Source organism: Protopterus annectens, chromosome 5.part0 (genome assembly GCF_019279795.1).
Source record: "Protopterus annectens isolate FY-2018-M chromosome 5.part0, PAN1.0, whole genome shotgun sequence".
Lineage (NCBI taxonomy): Eukaryota > Metazoa > Chordata > Ceratodontiformes > Protopteridae > Protopterus > Protopterus annectens.
Genome location: NC_056735.1, coordinates 194,723,015 through 194,747,830, shown reverse-complemented (window position 1 = coordinate 194,747,830; position 24,816 = coordinate 194,723,015).

Here is a 24,816-nt window from a genome sequence, read left to right as displayed (position 1 = left end):
CTAGCTTTAATGACAGCATCTATAAAGGTTTTGTATTATTTTTAAAGACTGTAAAATTATTGTTCTTAAAATGTTTTGCAGTACTTTGGAGCTTTTCTCCTGTGCCTCAGCCTTTGTCAGTTCCCAACTAAAACTATTTTTGTTTTTACCAAATTAATCATAGTCAAAGCTTGATGCAACATGATTACTCTGCTAATATTTTGCATCATTGTGTCCTTTCCTTTTTTTATAACTTTTTTGAACTTCTGCTTTTGAATGGTGGTTTCCAACAAATGTATTGAAAGTGGGAGGAGTTGCATTATTATGCATACAAATTACATGATAATTAATTGTCCAGATTTTTGGCAAGATGCATTAGCTTTTCAAGATCATTTCTGCACACTATGGATGTTTGCCAGTAGAGAGTTAAGACTGCACACAGCACCTCTGTTCAAGGATGCCACAGCCACAGGGCCCAATGAATGGAGGAAGTCCTATTGATTTGGCCATTCAGTTTGGTAGCCTTTTGCTCATCCCAACAATGATCTATCTTGACAATTCATCAGATGAATTCTTGGCAGGATGGAGTGAGAAGTCATCACATTTAAAACAGCAGTAGGGAATATTTTAATTTATTTTTTTAACATTTGTTTACCAGGAAAGTCTGACTTGGAACAAAGCCAATTTTCAGCAGATGCCCAGGGAGAAACCCTCCAGATGCATGTCTTTGAAACATGGGAGGAAACCGAAGCAGCCAGAGGAAACCCACATGAACACAGGGTGGACATGCAGACTCCGCACAGAAGGCATCCCAGCCAAGGATTGAACTGGAGAACCTCTTGCTGTGAGATGACAACATTACCGCTGCACCACTGCACCATCCAATAATATATCCTGTGCAAAAACAAAGCTCAGTGATAGTGTGAAGTAATTTTTTAAAATAATGTTAATGGTGGATAACCAGATATTTTGGATGCCTGGGGATAAAGCGGTCCTCATTCTCACCTACTTCTGATATATAATTTCATAGGTTAGTACTAGACTAACTGCTCTTGTGAGCCATTTTAAGCCTAGCCAATTATCCCTTGTGAGAATCAAACCCTGCACCTTGTGTTTATAAGGCAAACACCTTAGCCATTAGGCCACCCTCCCACAGACATAAGAACATACCTGATTTTATGTAATATCCATGGCCCAATTATTATTTTCATTTTTTATTTTCTAGCAAACTACTAAGATTACAGTGTGCCAGGCATTAAAGTTCCATTGTTTGGCCATCATATATTTTAATTTTAATTTTCTGTTAAACTAATGAATATTACAGTCCGCCAGACATTGAAGTTCGTGCCTCTTTTTTCCTCAGAAAATGTTTGCTGATAGAGATCCAGTTGATTTACTAAGTAAATCTGAGCAATGTAAAAATGCTGGCCTGTCTGTTGTGCAATCTAATATCTGCTATTTACGCATTATTCTGACTTTGCAAGATTACTATGATTTGTGTAAGGGAACTTGGAATGCTTTAATGTGTGTAGCAGATAACCAAATATTTTGGAGAGCTTGGGACTGGCTAGTCCTTGTTCTTAGCAGTTCCCAATTTTGCAGAATGTACCTGACTGCCTAACCTGCTTGCCCTGTCCCTCATAATTTTTTTCTGGGAAAACACTGAGGATTACAGTCAGTTAGAACTGCTAGATACTGGAGTCCCATGCTTACTATTCCTCAGAAAATGTAAACCTATTGTTTTTGATTTGAGTAACATAAAATGCCAGCCTTTTCACTGGGGAATGTGATCAATGGCAGCTCTTTAATCATTACTCTGACTTTGTAGGATTACTGTGATTAGTCTGAAGGAACATGGCATGTATTGATGTCTGTCTTTTCTTTTAATGGAATGAAGTTGAAATACAATACATGTCTGACATTTTTAATTATAACTGTCTGTTTTAATTTCTCCAAGTCTTTTGGGTTTTTAATACCATGACAGGAATGGACCCCATTCCTAAGTCAAAGTACGATTAAAGTTCATGAAATTAGTATTGTTTCAGTCTTTGATGTCAGCCAGATGTGCTCTTTGCAGCACCTACAATGTGCCCAGTAATGACTCCTTCTGCAATTCATACGGGTTTACGTGTATTGGTTACATATCTAAATATGATTGTAGATTATTTTTTATAAGACCCATTGCTCCTACTACTATTTGAACTGTCTGGATATCTTTTTATTTTTTTATTTTACATTTGTTGACCGGGCTAGTCTAACTGGATATATGTCCATTTTCAGTAGAGGCCCGGGGAGAAAAGCTCCAAATTTTAATACAAAGTAAGAAATCAGTCAACCTAAAATTTAAGGCAGTCCAAATCAGCATGCAGATATAAAAAATATAATAAAAAACTAAAAACGATAAAATATAAAAATTTTTTTTTTTTTTTTTGAGATGAGCAGAGAAACAATATTTTACATGTACTTAGAATAAAAGAAAAGATAAGTGAAAAAGAGGAGGGGAAAAGATAGGAAAGGTATTGGAGATATAATAGGATGAGTAGAGGATTAGATGATTTTCATAGAGCTAAGAAAGTTAGTTTTAAGAAGACAAACATGCACCTAAGAAGAGAGGAAAGAAAAGAAGCTTTTGAGTACTTGTTCAAAGGGTAAGTTCCCTGTCTTAAGGAGTGGCTGTGGAACTTTAGAAAACATTTATTGGGTTATTGGGTAGAGAAGGGGAAGAAGGAAAGGGAGATGGGAGACAGAAGGGCTAGCTAGTCAGGGTTAATACAGGGGCAGAGCCATTTGTTATTAAGGTACAATTTGAGATTCTTCTTGAAAATAGGAAGAGAAGTCAGGGATGTGATATCAGCAGGTAAATTGTTCCAGTGTTTCCCAACTGAGTTGGAGAATAAGCCATCTCCTGCAGTGCTTTTAGGTGTAGTAATGTTGATCAGAAGTTTGTTAGAGGAGCGTAGATGTTTCAGGTTATGATAAGGGGTAATAAGGCTGGTGAGTATTGGAGTTTTGGTGGGTTGGTACAGGGTTTTGTGGGCTATTACCAGTTGTTGAAGTATAATCTGATTAGGAAGTTCGAGCCAGCCAAGTTGTCTTAGATTAATGCAGTGGTGGGTTCTAAAAGGAGATCCGGTAGCAAATCTAGCAATGTTGTTGTAGGATATAACTAGTTTATTAAGTTTTTTTTTGACAGGTTGGTATAAATAGGACATGCATAGAGTAAAGTAGAGATTAGATGGGTCTTGGCTAGGGTAATTCTAGTAGTTGGGGTAAGAAATGGTTTAATTCTATATAGGGTTCCTATTTTTTTGTTCACACTTTTTATAGTAGAGTTAATGTGATTCTCAAAATTGAGTTTATTATCAATTGTAATTCCTAGTAGTTTTGTGGTGGTTTCAGGGGAAATACTAGTATTGTTGTTTGAAGTGATTGAGAAATGTGGGGGTATTTGGTTACGTGTTGGGGAGAAGAGTAGAAGTTTTGTTTTCTTAGGGTTGAGTAGGAGGCAGCGTTGGGAAAACCAATGTTCAACTGTGTTAAAGGCTTTTTGCGTAAGAGACTGAAGTTCAGCATGAGAGGTAGCTGTGCAGATAATAGTGGAGTCATCTGCATATTGGATACAGTTAGAAAAAGGGATAGCTGATTGAAGGTCATTGATAAAGATGGAAAAAAGAAGTGGACCTAAGATAGAGCCTTGTGGGACACCTAGGGAAATAGGAAGGTAGTCAGATATTGAGTTTTTCCAGAGTACTGCTTGTTGACGGTTTTTGAGGTAAGATTGAAACCAAGCTAAGCTGTTAGGATCCAGTGATAGAGAATTGAGAATGTGGAGGAGCATTTTGTGATTTACCATGTCAAAGGCTTTAGACAGGTCAATGAATAGTGCAGAAGAAAGATTGTTTAAGTTGCGGTTAGTGTTGATGGTGTTTGTGAAGGAGAGCAGTGCAGTGGTGGTACTATGGGAAGGTCTGAAGCCATGTTGACAGCTAGCAAGTAGGTTGTTTTGGAGAAGATGATTTTGTAATTGTTTATGGATACATTTTTCTGAGATTTTGGCAATAGGGGATAACAAAGCTATGGGACGATAGTTAGATAGATCAATATATTTTCCCCCTTTGTGTAGTGGGATGATGTGAGATATTTTCCAGATATCAGGGACAGTTCCTTCATTGATGGATCTGTTTATCAAAATAGAGATAGGAAAAGCTACAGCTTTGGCTCCTATTTGCAGAAACTCAGCCGGGAGTTTGTCTTCAGAGGGTGAGGAGGGCTTTAGTTTTTGAAGTAGTGAAGAAATATATGATGTAGGGATGGGATGGAAGTGAAATGAGTGTGGTGTATTAACGGAGAAGGAGTGCAGATTTGAGTTGTCAGGAGATAGGTGACTCACCAGGTTTTGTATAGTATTTGTGAAGTAGGAATTAAAGGAATTAGCTATTTGTATAGGGTTTTCAGGGTTAGAGTCCTGTGGGTTGGGTGTGATTGTTTGGCCTGGGGATAGTAGATTATTAATGGTGGTCCAAAATTTTTTAGGTTCCTTATTGGATATTTGTTGTTGGTGAAGGTAGTAGTTCTGTTTATCAGATAGTATGGCTTTTTTTGTTTTGTTCCTACATTCACGAAAGGTTTGATGGTCACCTTGTTTTTTGGAAGTACGCCATTTTGCCCAGTTTTTGTTTCTGGTTATGATTAGTTGCCTAGTATTGTTGGTTATCCAGGGGGCAGGTTTGGTTTTTATTCTAATCTTGCGTATGTGAGCATGCAGATCTAAAATAGATAAAAATGTGGAGTTGAAGTATTGAACAGCATCATTGAGAGGTAGTGACTTTAGAGGAGTCCAGTTACAGTGATGTAGTTGCATGAGAAAGAGTTCTGAGTTAAATTTTTTTTTGAGCGTAATGTACGGAAAGAGGTAGGAAAAGTGATGCTAGATTTTTTTCTTATAATATAAGTTAACATGTGGTCGCTTAGATCATCTGGTAGGGTGCCTGAAGAGTAGGTTTGTTGGGGAGTATTAGTAAGTATCCAGTCCAAAATGGAGTCTTTATTGTTACTTTTGTTAATTCTGGTTGGGCCTGAGATAAGTTGAGAGAAGCCGTGGAGATTAATATGGGAAGCGGGATTTGACTGGTTGCAGTGATTCCAATCAATATTTAGGTCACCAAGTATGATTGTTTCTTGTGGGACAGTGGATGCAAGCAAGTTGAGAATGTTCTCGAGTGTGTTAATATTATTTCCTGGGGGGAGGTAAGTACAAATGATATAGATGGCTTTACTTTTGTTTATTTGAAGTTTAGAGCATATAAGTTCGGCATTAATGTTTATGGGGAGGTTCAGGTTAATGGTGCTGATTTGTAGGTGAGTTTTGAAGAGAATAGCAACACCTCCTCCCTTTTTTGTTGTGCGGTCTAGTCTAATTATATTATAGCCCGGTGGGGTAATTTCACCGTCTTTAATAGTGGGTTTTAGCCATGTTTCCGATAGGCATAGGATGTCAAATTGGTTGACATGAAGGAGTGAATGTAGTTGTGTGATTTTATTGAAAATACTACGTATATTCAGATGAGCTATGGTTAGTGAGTTGGTAGATCTGGTTGCAGGTATGTCATTGTCTGGGTTGTCATTGTTTTCAGTGGTTAAGGTCTGGGTGTGATGTGGGCCTGGGTTAGGATGAATATCTCCATCTAAAAGTATGTTGTGCAGTGTTTGATGTTTGGGTTTAAGGTTAAGGTAAAGTAGTAGGCAAGTTTTTTGTTTTTCAGGTTATAAAATTTTAAATGAGTTAGTCTGTGATATTTAGCTGTGGAGTAGTTGGAAGTGTAGATGGGATTTTGGAATGTCGCAGGAGATGGTGAGATAGGAGATGAGGTTTGAAAAGAGGGAAGTGAAGAGGTGGAGTGTATGAGTTGTTCGTAGTAGGTTAGGTGATGTAATAAGAGGAGTTAAGAGTAATAGGAAGAATACAGAATGGTTTTGAGATGGATAGAATGTTATATTCATTGTTGGGATGTGAGGTAGAAGATAGAGTATGAAGAATGGTGGGACAGATAGAGTTTGAGAAGTGTAGTAAGTTGTAGTGAGTTAAAGGTGGATGATAGTGTTGTAATTGAAAGGTGTGGTGAGATGAGGGGGAGGGGTGTTGTAATTGTGGTTGTGTAATTGGTGTCAATTGAGTAGGGGTGTGGTTTGTGTTGTTATATAAGTAGGACCACTGGGGTGGGTGGGAATTGGGGGTAGGGTAGGCGAGCGGAGTGAGCCCGGAGGGCAAACGGAGCGGGCAGAGGACAATAGAGCTGAATGTAGAGGAAGGCAATCAGCAAAGTGGGAGAAATACAACAGGTAAGCCTGGTGGTTAGAAAAAGGTGGACAGAATGCAGAGGTAGGAAGGAAGTGAGTCAGGATACAAGACTGGTAGTTGCTGATGGCAGAGTCCCTGGGGAAAAGGAGAAAGGTGGTAGATTAGTGTAAGTAGAGACTGAGAACCGAGTGATTGGGGGTTTGTAACAGGAAGCTTTCAGAAGTGGGGTAGGAAATAACAGGGCAGAGGCTAGAAATTAAGAAGGTTACCGAAGCGAGGTAGGAGATTACAGCTCAGGAAAATGTTACTGTACAGAGTTAATTTGTAAAGCGCCACCTGGTGGCCACTCTTGGCATGGCAATGGTTTTGTCTTAGAGGAGCTGGGGACAAGGAAGGGAATAGGAAAGGGTAAGTAATACGAGGGGTAGGACTGTGGAAGATAAGTAGAAGACAGTGGGGGGTGGATAAGGCTGCTGGTTAGCCTGCCTGTTTAGTTGGCCAAGTCTAGATAATTTAGGAACTTTTTGTAGAAGAAATTAAATTACATGTGGTTACATAAAGCCAGTATCGATACATACTTTAAAAGCCTTTTATAGGTCAAATGTTTCTGGGTGATGTTAGGGGTTTTCTTAGGTGCCTTAGTGTTCCTAGGTATCAGAAGGATGCAGGTAGGTAATTGTTGGAGGGACAAAACTGGAACACAGTATTTCAAAGCCTTTTATAGGTCAAATGTTTCTGGGTGATGTTAGGGGTTTTCTTAGGTGCCTTAGTGTTCCTAGGTATCAGCAGGATGCAGGTAGGTAATTGTTGGAGGGACAAAACTGGAACACAGTATTTCAAAGCCTTTTATAGGTCAAACGTTTCTGGGTGATGTTAGGGGTTTTCTTAGGTGCCTTAGTGTTCCTAGGTATCAGAAGGATGCAGGTAGGTAATTGTTGGAGGGACAAAACTGGAACACAGTATTTCAAAGCCTTTTATAGGTCAAACGTTTCTGGGTGATGTTAGGGTTTTCTTAGGTGCCTTAGTGTTCCTAGGTATCAGAAGGATGCAGGTAGGTAATTGTTGGAGGGACAAAACTGGAACACAGTATTTCAAAGCCTTTTATAGGTCAAACATTTCTGGGTGATGTTAGGGGTTTTCTTAGTTGCCTTAGTGTTCCTAGGTATCAGAAGGATGCAGGTAGGTAATTGTTGGAGGGACAAAACTGGAACACAGTATTTCAAAGCCTTTTATAGGTCAAACGTTTCTGGGTGATGTTAGGGGTTTTCTTATGTGCCTTAGTGTTCCTAGGTATCAGAAGGATGCAGGTAGGTAATTGTTGGAGGGACAAAACTGGAACACAGTATTTCAAAGCCTTTTATAGGTCAAACGTTTCTGGATGATGTTAGGGGTTTTCTTAGGTGCCTTAGTGTTCCTAGGTATCAGAAGGATGCAGGTAGGTAATTGTTGGAGGGACAAAACTGGAACACAGTATTTCAAAGCCTTTTATAGGTCAAAAGTTTCTGGGTGATGTTAGGGGTTTTCTTAGGTGCCTTAGTGTTCCTAGGTATCAGAAGGATGCAGGTAGGTAATTGTTGGAGGGACAAAACTGGAACACAGTATTTCAAAGCCTTTTATAGGTCAAACGTTTCTGGGTGATGTTAGGGGTTTTCTTAGGTGCCTTAGTGTTCCTAGGTATCAGAAGGATGCAGGTAGGTAATTGTTGGAGGGACAAAACTGGAACACAGTATTTCAAAGCCTTTTATAGGTCAAACGTTTCTGGGTGATGTTAGGGGTTTTCTTAGGTGCCTTAGTGTTCCTAGGTATCAGAAGGATGCAGGTAGGTAATTGTTGGAGGGACAAAACTGGAACACAGTATGAATCCAGTAACAGGAGCAGGACGCACAGCAGCCAGGTGAGGGGAAGTAGAAAAAGATCTTTCTTCAACATTGCTCTCATTTCTGCTTGCAAATCTTCATATTTTATGCCTTTGTGTCTCCCTGCATGCAAGACACTGTAGTCATTGGGTGTGACAATTTCAATGATCAATGCTACTTTTGTCTTCTCTTCATGGAACACTATACCTGGTTTTCTAACATCTATCTTTTGAACTGTTGATAATGGGTGATCCCATGTTAGGTAGACTTCATCATTTTCTATGATGCTTTGTGGCTCATGTTTCCAGTGTTTTTCAACCACTTTAATACCATAAAGTTTGCACAATTTACAGTGCAACAGTCTTGCCACATTATTAAGCCTTTCAGTAAAAAGTCCTTCTGCCATTAGTATGCCACAACCAGCAATGAGGTGTGCACCTGTTTCTAATTCTGTTTTACAAAACCTACAATTTTTTTTTTCTCCCACATGTTCAATAGACTTTATAAACCAATGTGTACGTAGCCCACTATCTTGGGCCGCCGATATTAACCTTTCATCTCTTGGTTTGAATTTGCCTCTCCTTAACCATTCCTGCATTCAATCCTGATCAACATGAGGTTCCTCCACAAGTTTTCTATACTTGCAACTATATTTATGCATTTTCCACATTTTTTGCCTTCTCATCTGGTCCTTCATCTTATATTCTTTCTTTTGTTTTTGGCACATTCAGTTGCTGCTTGATTTTTATCTACTTGTGATTTGATTTCCATTCCTCTTGATGGCGATATGCTTCTTCTAGATTAATCAGAGACGTCATTTTAGATTTATTCTTCTCATGTTTCCAAACTTTCGCTACATTTAGGTCTTGTGAAGTCAGCAGATATGTTTGCAGTCCCACAATTGCAGATCTATACATGTAATCAGTTTCAAGGAGGCCTATCCCTCCTTCAGAATGGGGAATATATAAACTTTGGTATGCACTGATTTTTATAAATCATTTAGTGAGCATGAAACACCCTTATTGTTATCCTGTCTAATCTGTCCAACCCATTTTTGGGTCAGTCAGTCACTCCAAAACTGTAAGTTAGGACAGGAAGAGCAATTTAGTTTATAGCTTGAATTTTGTTCCTAGATGTCAATGCTAATTTCATGATTAATTTAAGTCTTTTAAATTATTCCTTACTAGGTTTTATTCACATCTGTTCATGTTTTATCATTGAGCCTTCATCAATTCTCAAATATTTATACACTCCCTTTTGCTCAAGTTCTTTTATATCACATTATTGTCCCAAACTGATGTTTTCCTTGGTGCTGCAGTTTTCCTGATTTAAAGGTTGCTTTTGCACATTTATCAAGACCACGTAATATTGTTATATCATCTGAAAAAGTTTTGACAACTTGCAGTTGTGCTTTGAGTTCCACATCTGATGAGCTATACTAAATCATTTGCAAAGACAAAATGAGAAGTCTTTACACTTTGTTGTTTTCTAGGAGCCAAATTATAGCCATGGTCTAAGCTATTAAGTAGACAGCGTAATGGGTTAAGAGCAAGACAGAATAGCAGCAATGACAGAGTCACCCTGGAATATCTCCCTTTAAATTTTTATCATTGGGATAATAATTTGTACTTTATCATGGCTTAATTGCAAAGTGGTCTGGCACTGTTTCATGGTCACTGTAATGTAGTCGATCAGTACAGGGTGCATCTTATACATTTTTAAGCACTCTTTTATCCATGAATGTGGGATACTATCAAATGCTTTTCTAGTCAATCCATGCCATAATTAGATTCTTCCCCTTTTTACAGTTATCTACTATGACTTTATTTAACAATAAATGATTTTTTGTTCCATATGGCTTTTTTTTTATTGCCCTTTGTTCTATTCCCATAATTAAGTTTTCTTCTAAATGACTATAAACTCTGTTGGCATCAATTCCAGTGTATAGTTATACATGCTCAGAAGGCATGTTATTGGTCTATAATTTTTAGGGTAGATTGCAGGTTCACTCTTAAGTTGGAGCATTATTTTTCATGTTGTAAGCCAGGTCGGTGTCTGTTCAGGGGGCACATATACATAGTTCTTACTCATGGCTAAATCTTCATGCAAATATGTTAATTCTTTTAACCAGAAGTTAGGAACTGCATGTGGGCCTGGGGGTTTCTAATTAGAGGCTTTTAATAACTTTGTTTCAATCTCTCTGGCAGTTACTTCATCTCATTTCATATCCTGTACCTTTCAACTTCTTATTCTTTATTTTACTTCTATCCATTTAGCATCTTTGTTATGTTCCAAAGGATCTTCATAAATACTTCTCCAAAATATATCTCTTTCTTCCCTTTTTTTTGGTGGTCTTTCAATTACTTTTACTTTGTTTCCCAATTCTCAATAAAACTTTTTTGGATCATCAATAAATTGCTTATTTTGTACTTTTCCTTCCACCTGTGCTGAGATCTTTAGTTTATTTGCGATAGTGCATGATAGAGCCTGATCTGTCGTAATGCTGAACATTGCTTTAATCACATCTATCTTTCTGAGTATTTTTGTTGAAATGTTCCCTCTTCTATACTCTTCTAACAGTGGCACTTATTATCTTAATTGCTTTATAGTTTTCTCTATTTGATACATTTTCTCCCCTTCCTTTTTCTCACTACCCTGTGGTCTTGTAGTAGAGCTTTATCAGTTATTAATGAAGCTGCACAGTAATATATCCTGTTTACCTTTGTTATATCGCATGGATCTCTATGGACAGTCCTAATTACTGTATTCATTTGTTTTCTTTTTTTCAAACTTCTGACTTTTTGGGTTTTATTGACCTTCTGCAGTCTATTTCTTTCTTTGATTTTAATATGTCTATCTATCTCTATTAAATCAAGCAACTCTTTTCTTAGCTCATTTTCTTCAAAAGTGAGGGCACATTTTTTGTTTTCCATTTCCTGTGGGCATTCTATAGAAAGTTCTATAGCATCTTCCTGTGGCACATTCTCTTCAACTTCATCCTGTGCCATCCGTTGCTGTGTTATATGGGAACTTACTGTCCTGTCACTCCTCAACATTGACTGCATCAGAGTTTCCACAGTTTCCTGTTTCTTCCCTTGCTGTCCAGCTTCAAGTGAACGTTTATACTGGCTTCCTGTAAATGGCTCCAAAATATCTTCATATGGCACCTGACCAATTGCTTTCCATTCCACTGGTTTTCCCTTCATTTGCATGTCCATTTCTCTATCCTGTTGTGGTGCTTTCTGAATTAGATTTTCTACACTGAATCCTTCACTTCACAGTAACTTCATAACCTCAGTATCTATTTCTTTAACTTCTCCATAACTAATCTCCTCTTCTAATGTTCCTCTTTGTCTTCTTATTTTTTGCATTGTAAAGATTTCCATCTTCGGATTCCTCTGTCTGTATTTCTGTTCAAATATCTTTGGTGACACTCTTTTTGTACTGATTAGTTTTGCTTTATCCTTTGCATAGATATTACACCACATTAAATCTCTTTTTCCTTCCCATGTCCACATTTCTACTTCAGATGTCTCCTGATCTTCCTGTTTCTCCTTACTTTGGGGAATCATTCCATCATGCTGTGATGTAACCTGTGTTAGAACTTTTAGACCAAATCCTTCACTTCACAGGCACTCCAAAACTGTAACTTCTATTTTTAACTTCTACTTTACTAATCTTCTTTTCTACATTTCCACTTTGTGATATTATTTTTTATAGTGTGCATTAGCTAGGGTTAAACTATTCCTGGCGCCATAAAGTCTGCTCTTCGAATTTTCCCTTAGAACTAGCCAGATTTTTTTTTTTGGTTTTAGCATTCAAATCTGTTTCTTTGAGCTCAGCACTTGTTCAGAACTCATTGTAAGCACTAAATAAGCTACAAATTACAACAGCACTCAACTTTCCTCATTTGTCTAGAGAAAAACAGTTTTTAGTACTTAATAAATAAGCACCTATCCAGGCAAGTCTAAGGGTCAGCTCCTGGTGTTTTTTCCTGATTACTTGATGAATCTGGGCATCTTGGGGCAGTGCAGGAATTGCCGCATGCACACAGACAACCCTCTCCTCCTACCACCCAACACTACAACCTGTGGAGTTGCACTCACATAGCCATACTGGAAGGAAAGCTTTCTTCACCCAAGACTGGACTAGACAGTCAAGAGGAGAAGGTAAACACTTGCACCACACCATACTTATCACATAGTCCCTAAAAATCTACACCACCAAAGCACACACACAGAAACACAAAACACACACCTACATTTGCGGAAGCTCTCAATAAAAATCTGCTCAAGCAACAGAGACCTCCAAAGCAAAAATGCAAGCAAACTCCACCCCCCCCCCAACACAACACAAATGACACATAGCCCACAAACTCAGTGCGCCACTCAACCACAGCCTTTTAACGCATAACAACGTACCCAACACTCTAGTCATAGGTGATTCTATAGTCAGACACACTGATGTTCCACTCACCAGGCTAAACAAGGAGAAAGTTACTGTCAGCTGCCTGTTGGGTGCTAGGTTCCAGCACATAACGCACTCACTCATATGACTCAATCATTGTCCATGTTGGTGTGAATGACCTGAGACGTACCTCACTGGACTACATGAAAAGAGACATGGAGGAGCTTTTCGATCTTGTAGCCCAGGCAGATATGACCCTAGCCATGATTAGCATCCTGCCATCACCCAGAATGATACCACAGTACAAGGACAAAATGATTGAGTTCAACAATTGGCTAAGCTTCTGGTGTCATACATAGGGGATCCAGTATCTGTTTGCCTGGAATGACATGATCAACAGACCACGAAGCTTTGCCAGAGATGGCCTGCACCTGTCACCCTTGGGATTCCAGATACTGGCTAAGGCTTTTGCCACCCCTATAGTGCCTTTTTTAGGCAAGGTTCAAATGACAAATTCACCACCATAACAGGTACAAGCAAGCAAAATCTGAGGTAATGCTACTCAATGCTAGAAGTCTAAACCTCAAAATGCACTCACTTAAGGCACTCCTTAAAATGAAGAACATCGACATCTGTACAGTGACAGAGGCCTGGTTCAAGGCTCCAGAGAGCACCCCTCCATTACCAGGCTATAATTCATACTACACCTTTCAGCCACCTAACCTGGACAGAAACACTAAAGGTGGAGGTGTGTTCATATTCATTAAGAATATCCACACCTCCAGGCTAGTTGCTCAGCATAATGCATCTGCGATTATCCAATTGCAACTAACTCTGGGCAAAAACCACAATCCAAATTGTAGCTTGCTACAGATCCCCACCATGCCCCAGAATTCCCACTCCTCATTTCTTGATAAGCTGGAAAATATTAGAGTACAACCGAACACCCTAATAATGGGCGATTTCAAATACCCCACCATTAACTGGGAAAACTACTCATGTACCAACTCTTTTGCTCAACGTTTTCTGGAATTCATAAATTCCAGTGCCTTGTATCAACGTATCCACACCTCAACCAGGGGCAGCAATATCCTAGACATGTTTATTACCAACATGGGTGACCGGTGTTCCACACCAGAGGTCAATTCCTCATTGGTCAGATCCGACCACAAGCTAATCACCCTAGACATCCACATCCCGCCCCCACCCCCCATTAGGAAAAAACATTGTAAAAAATTTCTCCAAAGCCAACTTCACACTTCTTAAGACCGAAGTGGCAAACTTCATGACACCCATGCAGACAGACAATAGAGGTACGACTGTTGAATCCTACGCAAATGCACTTTATAAGCACTTACACAAGTGCATGGATCGTGCTATCCCTAACAGAACCAAGATGCTATCCTCCAAAAAAAGGAAGCCAATCTGGTGGTCTCCTGCCATAAACAAACTCTACAACAGAAGAAAGAAACTGTTGCAAAAAAGAGTAAAATCTCATGATTGGAGGAACTCCCTGGTCAGCCTCAGTAAGAAGCTGAGATCCCTCATAAAATCCTCCAAAGCTAGTTACAAAAACAAAAATGCCACTGATTCTAAAGACAACCACAAAGCATTCTATAGCTATGTCAAGAATCTCAATGGCAACACTCAGATATGCTCTGAGTTACAGCACAATGGCAGTACATATACAGAACCATCTGATATTGCCAACATCCTGACAGATAGGTTCAGTGTTAACCTTACCACCCCACCCCCTAAAAGGCCCATCTCTATACTGGAATAATGCAACATTTCTGTAATTATGGCTGCATAGGTAAAATAACACATTCTCCAAAGCCAAGAACACAGCATCCATGGGACCTGACAACATCCCAGGCTGGTTCTACATGAACTACAGAACGAATTGGCACACCACCTAAGTACCATGTTCAATTATAGCCTCACCTCAGGCTTTGTGCCCACTGAATGGTGCACAACAACGATTATCCAATCCACAAAGGGAGAGCCATCACGGACCACAGGAACTACCGCCCCTTTAGCCTGACAAGCCTGGTCTGCAAGGTCATGGAACGTATCATCATGGAACCTATGAAAAAAAAATTGGTAATCTACAAACTCTGGACCCCACCCAGTTCGGCTTTGTAAAAGGCAACCTGATAGACTTCTTTAAAGCAGTCAGCAAAGCTGTAGATGAGGGTAAGGTCGTTCATACAGCCTATCTAGATCTCGCCAAGGCTTTCGACTCCATCCCCCACTCTGGAATTATAGATAAACTCACTAAACTTGGTATAAATCCCTATGTCACAAGATGGGTTGCCAACTGGCTCACTGACAGAACCCACACTGGGAAAGTAGCAGACTCCAAATCTGACTTCAGACCAGTGACAAGTGGAGTACCACAGGGTTCAGTCCTGGGTCCTCTCCTGTTTGGTATCTACTTCTCTGAAGTACAGGCTAACACAGAAGGTCTTTGGCTAATGAAGTTTGCAGATGACTGCAAACTAGGAGCCATAATCGAAGCTCTTAATGATGTGGACATCCTACAAAAGGGCCTCAATGAGACAGATGCCTGGTGTCAAAGCCATGGCCTCAAGCTCAATGCCAAAAAGTGCATTGTCATCCCCTTTGGTAAAAACTCTGTACCCATGAACTGGTACATAGGCAGTAGTCTACTTAACACCAAAAGTATGATAAGAGACCTTGGGACACAGGTAGGCAGTAGTCTCTCCTTTGATAATCACATCACCACAGTAGTCAGGAAATCCTTCTACTTGGCACACCTCATCACAAAAGGTTTCTCATCCAAGAAAAAAGAGGTCATTGTTCCCTTCTACTCATCACTCATTAAACCCATTATAGAGTACAACGCCCCTTTTGGTATGTACCTCACAAGACATCTACAACAATTGGAAAGGCCACAGAAATAGCTCACAAAGAGGATTACCATCCTCAAACAGATGCCCTTCGCAGACCGTCTCAAAAAACTCCAGCTTTATTCCGTTACATATTGCCTACTCAGAGGCGATCACTTTCTAACATACAAAGCTATGTCAAACCCAGAGCTGTTGGACATGCTCCACTTAAAGAAATCCTAATTCCTCCAAGCTACATGCTCTAGGGACCTAAACCTTGTCACCAAAATAAACAGAACATGCTGGAGGGATAGATTCCTGTCCCAGAGACTTCCCATACTCCAGAATAAACTACCTATCTATATCAAAAAAAGCTCCTCATTAGCACTTTTCATGAAAAATCTTGATGATTGGATGGGAAACAGGAAATTCACCCCGGGGATCACTTCTGTGGCTCTGCTCGACAATGGCACAGGAAAATAATTTTCTTGGGTGGCGAAAGCCAGGGTACCTTTTTGGCTATGCTTATATAGGCCCTAGAGCCAATAGCCTAGTACCTACCTATGAACCTATGAACCTATTGTGAAATTTTCCATATCTGGATGCCTTTGCCTGTATTTCTCTTCAAATATCTTTGGGGCTGCCTTCTTTTTATTGATTAATTTGTTTTTTGCTTTTGCATAAATATCGCACCATGTCAAATCTCTCTTTCTTTCCCATTTCAATTTTTCTTTTTTATACTTTTCAAAAATCTCTAGATTTCATTCTTTATATTCTTGTACTTCCTCAGATGTTTCTTTTTCCCAACAGATCAAACTTTCTTGGTCTATATACTGTTTTTCACAAATCAGTTCTATTAATGAATACAAACTTTTATTTAAGGCTTTTGGCAGTTTTTCTTGTGAAAGTATTTTTCTTTCCTCGCAACTTCTTATAACTGCTATGTGGGGTGGGAGATGTCTGTAGAGAATAACTAACCTTTTTTTCAGTTTAAATATCTGGCTTTACATGACAAGTTTACATTTGTAGGATTACTGCAATTTCTGTGAAGTAACTTGGAATACTTTGATGTGTAACTACTGTTTACATAGAAGTTACTGAGTTGAAATACAGTACATGGTCATAAATTTCTCACAGTCATCTGAAGTGCATAGAAAAGTAGCTATAACTGTGAGTGGGAGTTGGAACTACCTTTTGGAAGTGTGCCAGTATATAATCAGTCTTTTTTTCTGTTTTATAGCTTCTGAGATTTATTTTGCATTGGTATGCTGACACAAAACCTAACCCCATTTTCCTCTCAGGGGGTGCATTTTATGAAAACTCAGACTTTCTACCTCATCCCCCCTCCATAATTCTTTCATTCACATCTAACAGAGGATCTAGGAAGAAGATGTCCATCTTCTGCAACCAGAGGACTGATGCCAGTGGCATTAGGACCACTCAATGTGAACAATTCCTTGGCTGCCATAAACCCTCCCCTTTCAATCATGCACCAACAGTAGATGTATTATTCAGTTTAAAAAGTCACTATCTGTCTTTCAGTATTAATAGCATTCATGTGAAGTAAGATGGACTGCTTAACTAGACATCTGAGATATGGACAGACAAAGCAGCTATACTTATTGTGGCTGTCTGTAAAGGAAAATTGCTAACTGTCTGCTGTTGTTTATGATCATTCAAGCATTTGAGTACTAATGTGAAATGTATGAAGCAACTCTGAAGCAAGTTGGGATACTTTAATGTTGGCAACTGTGAGGAGCAAAGGAAAACTACATCATGTGTTCATCCTCTTCTTTAAAAATCTGATGTCTGAATTGTACATAGAAGTGGCTATTACTGCCTAGTGGAGGTGTGGGCTGCCTGGATGAAACTTACTGACCCTCTTGTGATTTGCTCAATTTAAATAATCTTTCAAAACAGTAAAACATAAAATCTATCACATAATTCCAGACCTTCAGAGCTTCCGGGAGCATGGTGATCCTTGAACTCCAAAGCAGTATAAGTAGTTTTTGGCACAGGTTTAGTAGTGGCCTCTGTCCTGATCCCCACCTAGATTAAAACCAGCTCTTCTCAGAGGTGTGCACAGGAGGTAACTGACATTTGTGGTGGGGGGCTGGGTATAGTGTCCGTATTTCTTTAATTTTCTTTACAACCCTCAGAGGCATGCAAATGTCACTGTAGCTTATGTTTGGTTGAGGACAGTGTGGTCATTATTTCATTAACTTTTCTCAGAAAACTTAGATGTGTGTACAAAGGGTCAATATAGCTTGTGTAAAAGCAGAGTACTTTTTGGAGTAACAAGTTGCAAATATTACTGTGATCATTTTTTTTTACTTTCTTCACAATCAAATATCAGATGTGTATACAGGTTGCTATCTTCCATGAGAGTGTAAGTAGGCATGCTGTTTATGTACATCTGACAGCAGCAGATTGAAATATGTTATGTTCAATTTTTTTTCCGTTTTGTCCCAGTCTGACAGAGAGGTACACAGATGGTGGCTGCCTTTTGTGGGTGGAGAGTGAGGTGGCATGCTGTGTATGTATATGACAGCAGAAACTTGAATTGCACATGACAGTGGCCATTTGTGCCTTCACTTTTATCCCAGTCTAATACCAGAGGGGGAATACATAAAAAAATTACCATTTTGGGGGTAAAGGGTTGAGAGGCAGGTACTATTCACTCATATGATTTATGTATTTATGAAATCAATTGTCTTATCAGTTTTCTTAACTATTTTGTCAATTTTGAGTATTAAGCCTTGGATAAAATGTATTACTTCCTTGAAATGCAAGAAGAAAAAAAGACTGAATTTCTTTTCTTATGATTTTTTTCAGGTCATCATTGGAACAAAAGGTTAGAAAAAAGCTCTAAAATGCATCTCAGAGCATTTTAACCCTCAAGAGCAACACCGAATTTATTTCCTTAATTAGAATTATTGTTTAGGCCATCTCTGGATGAAAACTTTGGTTTAAAAAGTTTAAAATATACTCCAGAGCATCTCGAAGGGCTTAATTCACTTATTTCCTCCACAATAATTACAGTGTAGTATAGATGCTGCTCAGTTCGAATGGTTGAAAGGATGCAGAAAAAAAAAACATTATTTATTTCCTTAATCAGGAGGTTTTTTTCAGGACATCATTGGATCAAGCAGGTTGTTAAAAAGACAAACAAACTCTAAAGTGCACCTCAGTGCATTTAGGATGCATATGGCTTCTGGGAGCCTAGTAGCCTCTAGATCCATAGTTTAATGCAGTTTTTTCATAGCTATCGGAATGTACTCTTGCCTATTTAGGATGGATTGAATGAATAAATACAGGAAAAAAATGGAAAGATTAAAATAAAACAAAGTGGGGGTATGGAATGGACAGGATGGTGGGGGGCATAGGTGGTATTCTGAAGGAGAGTGTCGTGAAGCCCTTCATCTAGGGCACAAAATCAGCTAAGGCTGGACATGTCTTTAACTTTAAAAATATATAGAGAATCTCCATTATCTTTCTAAAAGTAGGAAATCAATGCACACATACTACACTCCTGATGAATAAGATCTAATACCATTATTGGATGACAATTATTACATTTCCAAATGCTCTCCCAGCTTCTTCTCTTTTTAAATAGGTATAGACATAAAATTCAGTAGTGCCCTATTTTGTATTCTTAAAAAATACTTTTTGATTTTATATAATTTCTGACAAACTATCAAACATTTACTTCTTGAACAACCTGAGAACATATCTACTCATCAAGGCACTATCAACAGAAATGTGTTTATTTCTGTAACATTTTAACTGTCTCTTAAATGTAAAGGTTTTTGTCTCGTGATTAGTGATTTTGCAAGTTGGTCATGTGGTACTCCTAGCACTTACACTGTATCTAGCACGTCTAGCAGCTCAGGAAGGTTACCAGTATTAATGTGATCTGGGTACTCAGGTTGATAGCAATCTGAACTCTGACCACCACATATCTAGTAATAAGAAAATCCTTCTATGTGGCACATCTTATAAGTAAAGGCATCACATCTTGATCTAAGGATGTTATAATTCCATTATACTCAGTCATCATCAGACCAGTAATTAAGTACAATGCTCCCTTTTGCATGTACCTCACTAGACACCTACAACAGTTGGAGAGACCACTGAGGTTTCTCACCAAAAAATTATGGGGTACACAAAACAAGTTTTACATGGAAAGACTGAAAGGCCTGTCACAGTATTCTGTTTCCTACAGGTTGCTAAGGGATGAACTATGTCTGGCTTACAGGGGAGTCTCTCAGCATGCCCTGATAGAAATGCTACACATTCATAAATCATACTGCAGGATCTTGACATAGTCTCTGACATGAACAGGTTATGATGGAGAAACAGTTACATCTCACAGGGACTGAAACTTTTCTGGAACAGTCTTCCATTTCACATGAAACATAGCCCATCCCTTTCCCTTTTCAAAAAAAAAACTAGATCAATGAATGGGTGGCCACAAATCCACTTTATCCTGCTCCATCCTTCCATATTTAAAGTTCACAATTCTTATTCACTTTGTAAGGATAGATCTCCCAGGTCTTTATAGTTAACCATGTCCTCAAAGTCATAAAGCATATGCAAGCTGATCAACTTACTCAGGCTCTCCAGTGATGCTGTATCTAAGCAGTTACCTAAATGTACAACTTTAATAATTCATGTGCAAGTCTCACAATTGTGGCACATTTAAAATATACTGCCCACCCAATTCAAATGCATTCCTAAAGCTGCAAACAGTTTCCTTTTCTATAACATTTACAGTTTGATAATGTAACAACACCAGATGGTAACACTTTGTGCATAAAGGAGCTAAGTGACTATATATTATTACAAAACTATTTGTTGCCATATAAATGATCTAGTTAAATATTAGAAATTATAATTCAAGAAAACACAGGTAAACATTGTGTTTGGCAGCGTAGTGTGACTGACTAAACATACAACATTGCAAAATGCTGTCAACTAACTGAAGTTCTCAAATACTGCAGTTGTAGTTACTAAGACTAGCTTTAGGTTAGGCCGTATAATTTTTTATTTTCAAAGAATATATTAGGTATTTTCCATGTTAGTTTACCCTTCTCCTACAGATACAGCCTCCCTCCCCACCTTTAATTAAAGGTTCTCTTGAGCAAAATATTAAATACAAGGCAGGAAAGGAAACCACTAACATTAAACACGAAAAAAGCAGCTGTAATGCTATATGAGACAAATGCAAGAATCCTATTGGCTCAGCTAGTTTTTATCCTGGAAGCCAAACAACAGTTAATAACAGAAGTGATCCAGCAAAAGTACCTTGGTATAACTCTTCTTACTCCAACCCTGTGTCAAAAAGCATTATCAGACAGAGCTGTCCAAAATCAATGTAACCTACAGAATAACTAGTCTTTTAACAAAACAGGATGGATAATCCATTGACAATGACTTTTTTTACCTATTAAACAGTTTAAATTCATCAACGCTGCCATCCCAAAATACCCATACATCATCCAAGAAACGTTGCCACATAACCAATTGTAAAGAAAAACTATTATGAGAAAAATCATAAATAAATAATAGCTCAAAATAACCAACATCAAATCCACATAAATGGGGGCAAATGTTGCCCATAGTGCCATACCATATGACTGTAGGGAATACTTCTCATCAAAATGTATAGCATTCATTTCCAAAACCACATAAATAAAATCTAACAAAAAAATTAAACTGTACAGGGTACAAATTATTGCTGCCTAACCAATATATCCTCTATTCCCTTAGAAGGGAGGATAAATGTATATAACCTTTCAATGTCTGAAGAACACAACTACCTGGCATTAGATGCCTGTACATATTCATTTAATGCCAAAAACTCAGTAGAGTCCTGCAGCCCAGCCTAAACATAAATCAGAAGAGGTTTCAAATAAAATTTAAAAAATTCTGAAATGGTCTCAGTAAGCAAACTCATGCCAGAAACAATGGGGTTTCCTGGAATTGGATGCAACTGCTTATGAACTTTTGATAATAAATGTAGCCTTTGACTAACTGGTTATTTAACAATACGTTATTTTTTAACCTCCATTGTTATCACTTTATTGGTCAGTATATTATCCAAACAATGATCAGCTGATTTTTTTTAGAATAATATTTGGATTCAGTTCCAGAGACATACAGATCTATAAATCGTTCAGTTGCTTATAGGCCTCCACATTATAATTTTTTTAGCCCATCTCTGTGATGTTTATACGGCTGATCTTCAATGTTTCTGTGGACTTGATTTTCTATAGGTTCATAGTTTTATTGGAGATTACTAGGCTAGTGGCCCTAAAGCCCTTACAAGCCTTGTCATATTAATCTGGAGTTGTCTCAGTTGTCCTTGGTTAGACGGACGTAATTTGCAGAGTGAGTCTATGATAAACATTGACTACTCCTGCCCATGAGGGACATGCTGCCACCCCTGTAGTGAAATTGTGGTCTCCCATCTATTTGTCTAGGTTGGCCTTGAATAGGGTAAATGAGGAGCTTTGCTTCACTTGAACTGGAAGTTTGATCCAGAGTAGCAGTATTCTATGAGAGATATATTTGTCTATCCAGAGTGCTCAGTTAATGTCACAGGCTAGGTTAAAATCCCTAGAGCGAGTGACTCTTGTGCCATTTGACTTGGAGTTGTGCAGCATATCCATAAACGCAGAGTCAGAGATTGCCCTGTAGAATGGGTGCAAGTCACCTCTCAGCAGCCTGTATGATACAGAGAATAGTAACAGGACTTCCGGTCTATCCACGTTAGTCATGGTTCAAAGGCCCTGTATTTTCTTGGTGAGAAACATCTGTGGTCTCTCCAGCTGCTGCAGGTGTCTTTTATTCTGTTTTTTAATGAATGCAGTGTGGTTCTGGAATGCAAAAATAATTTACTTACATAATGCTGTCTGTTTCTCATACTCCAGGATTAAATAGTATATGGTTGATGTAGCGTATGTTATGAGCAGATATGATTGTGCTAACATTTCACAGACACTTATCAGCAATACCAATAAAGTGTTAAGAAGTACTGTTGATTCCTAAACACATCTGTCTACATATTAACAGAAAACTGAATTCCTTGCATGTCTGTACTTAGCTGCTACAGTCAATGTTACATTTTTTGCAGATGTCCCCTGCAGTCACAGCTATTGGGTTCTATTCCCGTGCCTGTCAACTAAGGCATGATGGATGTCGAGTTTATGTACTGTACACAAACATGCCTCTCAAGTATCACAGTTTCATGTACTCTAATTAAAACTGCCTAATCTGTCTGTCACAGGATTACCAGAAAAAAGATTACCTGGAATGCAATGTATTACCACGTCTGCTTACAGTACGGCTTGGTAGTTATAGAAGTCCACATTATGTAAAAGTGTTCCGTGTAGTTGTGTACCTGCATTTGGCATTGCTTGGCCCATAATGACCCATGCTAACAGCTTGAGACATATTTATGTGCTATATCAACTATAGGAGAATTGTAGTCACTGTACTGAAAACTGACACTACCCAACAGTAGAGTATGTGTCAGTGTTTTCAGGGATATAGTCTGCATTGTCAGTAATGGAGTGTTTCTCTCTCTTTCTCTCTCTCCCCACCCATTATCTTCACTTATTTATTTATTGTTATGCAATATTATGATTTAATATTAACATATGTTGTTAAACTAACTATATTTTTGCAAAATATGATGTATTATTATGTGTTATTATGATTCAATATTAACATATTTTTCTAAACTAACTGTTTTGTTGGCCTTATGGTTTACTTCTTACTGGCATGCTAACATACTGACTGTTATGTTACTTAATGTTGTGTTACACATAATATACATTAATATGCATTTGGATTAATTAAAATGATGTTCCAGTCTGTTAATGCTAACAATGGTTTGGTTATTACTAACTGTAACATATTGCTATACCTCATTTGCCACAGCACATCAAGGTAGGCCAGTTTCGGCATATCTGCCTACCTTGCCTCAACCGACCATGGCACCGGGTCCCAGCATGTCTGGGACCAAGACGGGTGCTGCCCCCTCCACTGCCCTTGCAATACCTGGGGTGTCAGGTAGTACTGCCCCATGGGACAGGGCCCTGCCTTCCTGTGAGAGCGGTGTTGGAGGGGGTGTTGTCACCTGGGATGAGCTGCTGGTCTTGGTGCACAGCATAGTCTACCATGGGTTTGACTGCCGCCTGTGCAGGATTGAGGACATGCTGGCCATCCTGATGGAGCAGCCTCACCTCAATGCCCAGCCTCCAGCACTGCCATCCCTGGGGCAGTGAAGGATCAGTGCTGACAGTTCAATGGATGGGGACGTGAGTCATGCTGCTGCTGTCTGGATGCACATAGGACTTGGATTCTACAACACCCTCCCTTTCCAAGGTGTTCACCCCCCCTCATGTGTCACTCACCGCCCCTGTCTGCTGTCTTGAATGTCTTGTTTGTCTACAAATGTATCCTCACCTACCCAACTTACCTCCCCCACATGCACATATGCCCCTTCCCCAACATTCAACTCTCATCTTAAAAAAAAAAGAAAAGAACACCTGTCCCAAAAAAAAATATCATTCCATACATAACTCTCCATTTCATACATGTGCCCACTGGAAACACATAATTTGATCCAATTGGCTTGACAATGCAGTTATGTTGTCCTCACACCTCTCTCTGGGTTAGAGACTTCAAAGTCATGTACAAATTCTGTCAAAGTGCACAGTTGTTGCTGCACACGAAATGGACAGTTATGGTTCTTTCCTTCATCCTTCCTGCACATCCCTACCTGCCTTTCACTGTTTTCCCTCTCCTTGCACCCTCACCACTTTCCTATCACCTCAGTTTCCTTTTCTTTACATTTTTCACTGCATTGCTGCTCAATGCAATGCATCCCACAGCTTTGCTAAGCTTAGCTAAATAGAGCTATATTGAATATGTGTTTTTGAACTTGGAATGCACACTTACAAAATAAACACCTGTTCCATATATAGAACCCAAGACCATCACACTTGCAAACCACTGAATTAACCTGCCATGCCACACAACTCTTAATTAAAACAGATGGTTTAAACTAAGCACAGATATTGCCAGTTACAGTCATTAAGTGTGTTTCAGGGGAGCTGTGTGACGCAACATGCCATGCCACACAAACTTGATTAAATAGTAATGGATAAAATTAGAGTGTAAATTAGACTCTGGTGCAATAGTACACCACTAGAAATCCAAGCACATAATAATGGATGTAAGTGAGGCCTGTGATAGCAGGTAAATGTGCCCTTCAGCAGCAACATGTAGAATGACACCTGCTAAGGCATTAATGACAAAATATATGTTCACCTCAGACACTGGTGCACTCATACATCCATATAAAACCATGCACATACTGATGGATGTAGAAACTGTATGCCACAGCCTGTAT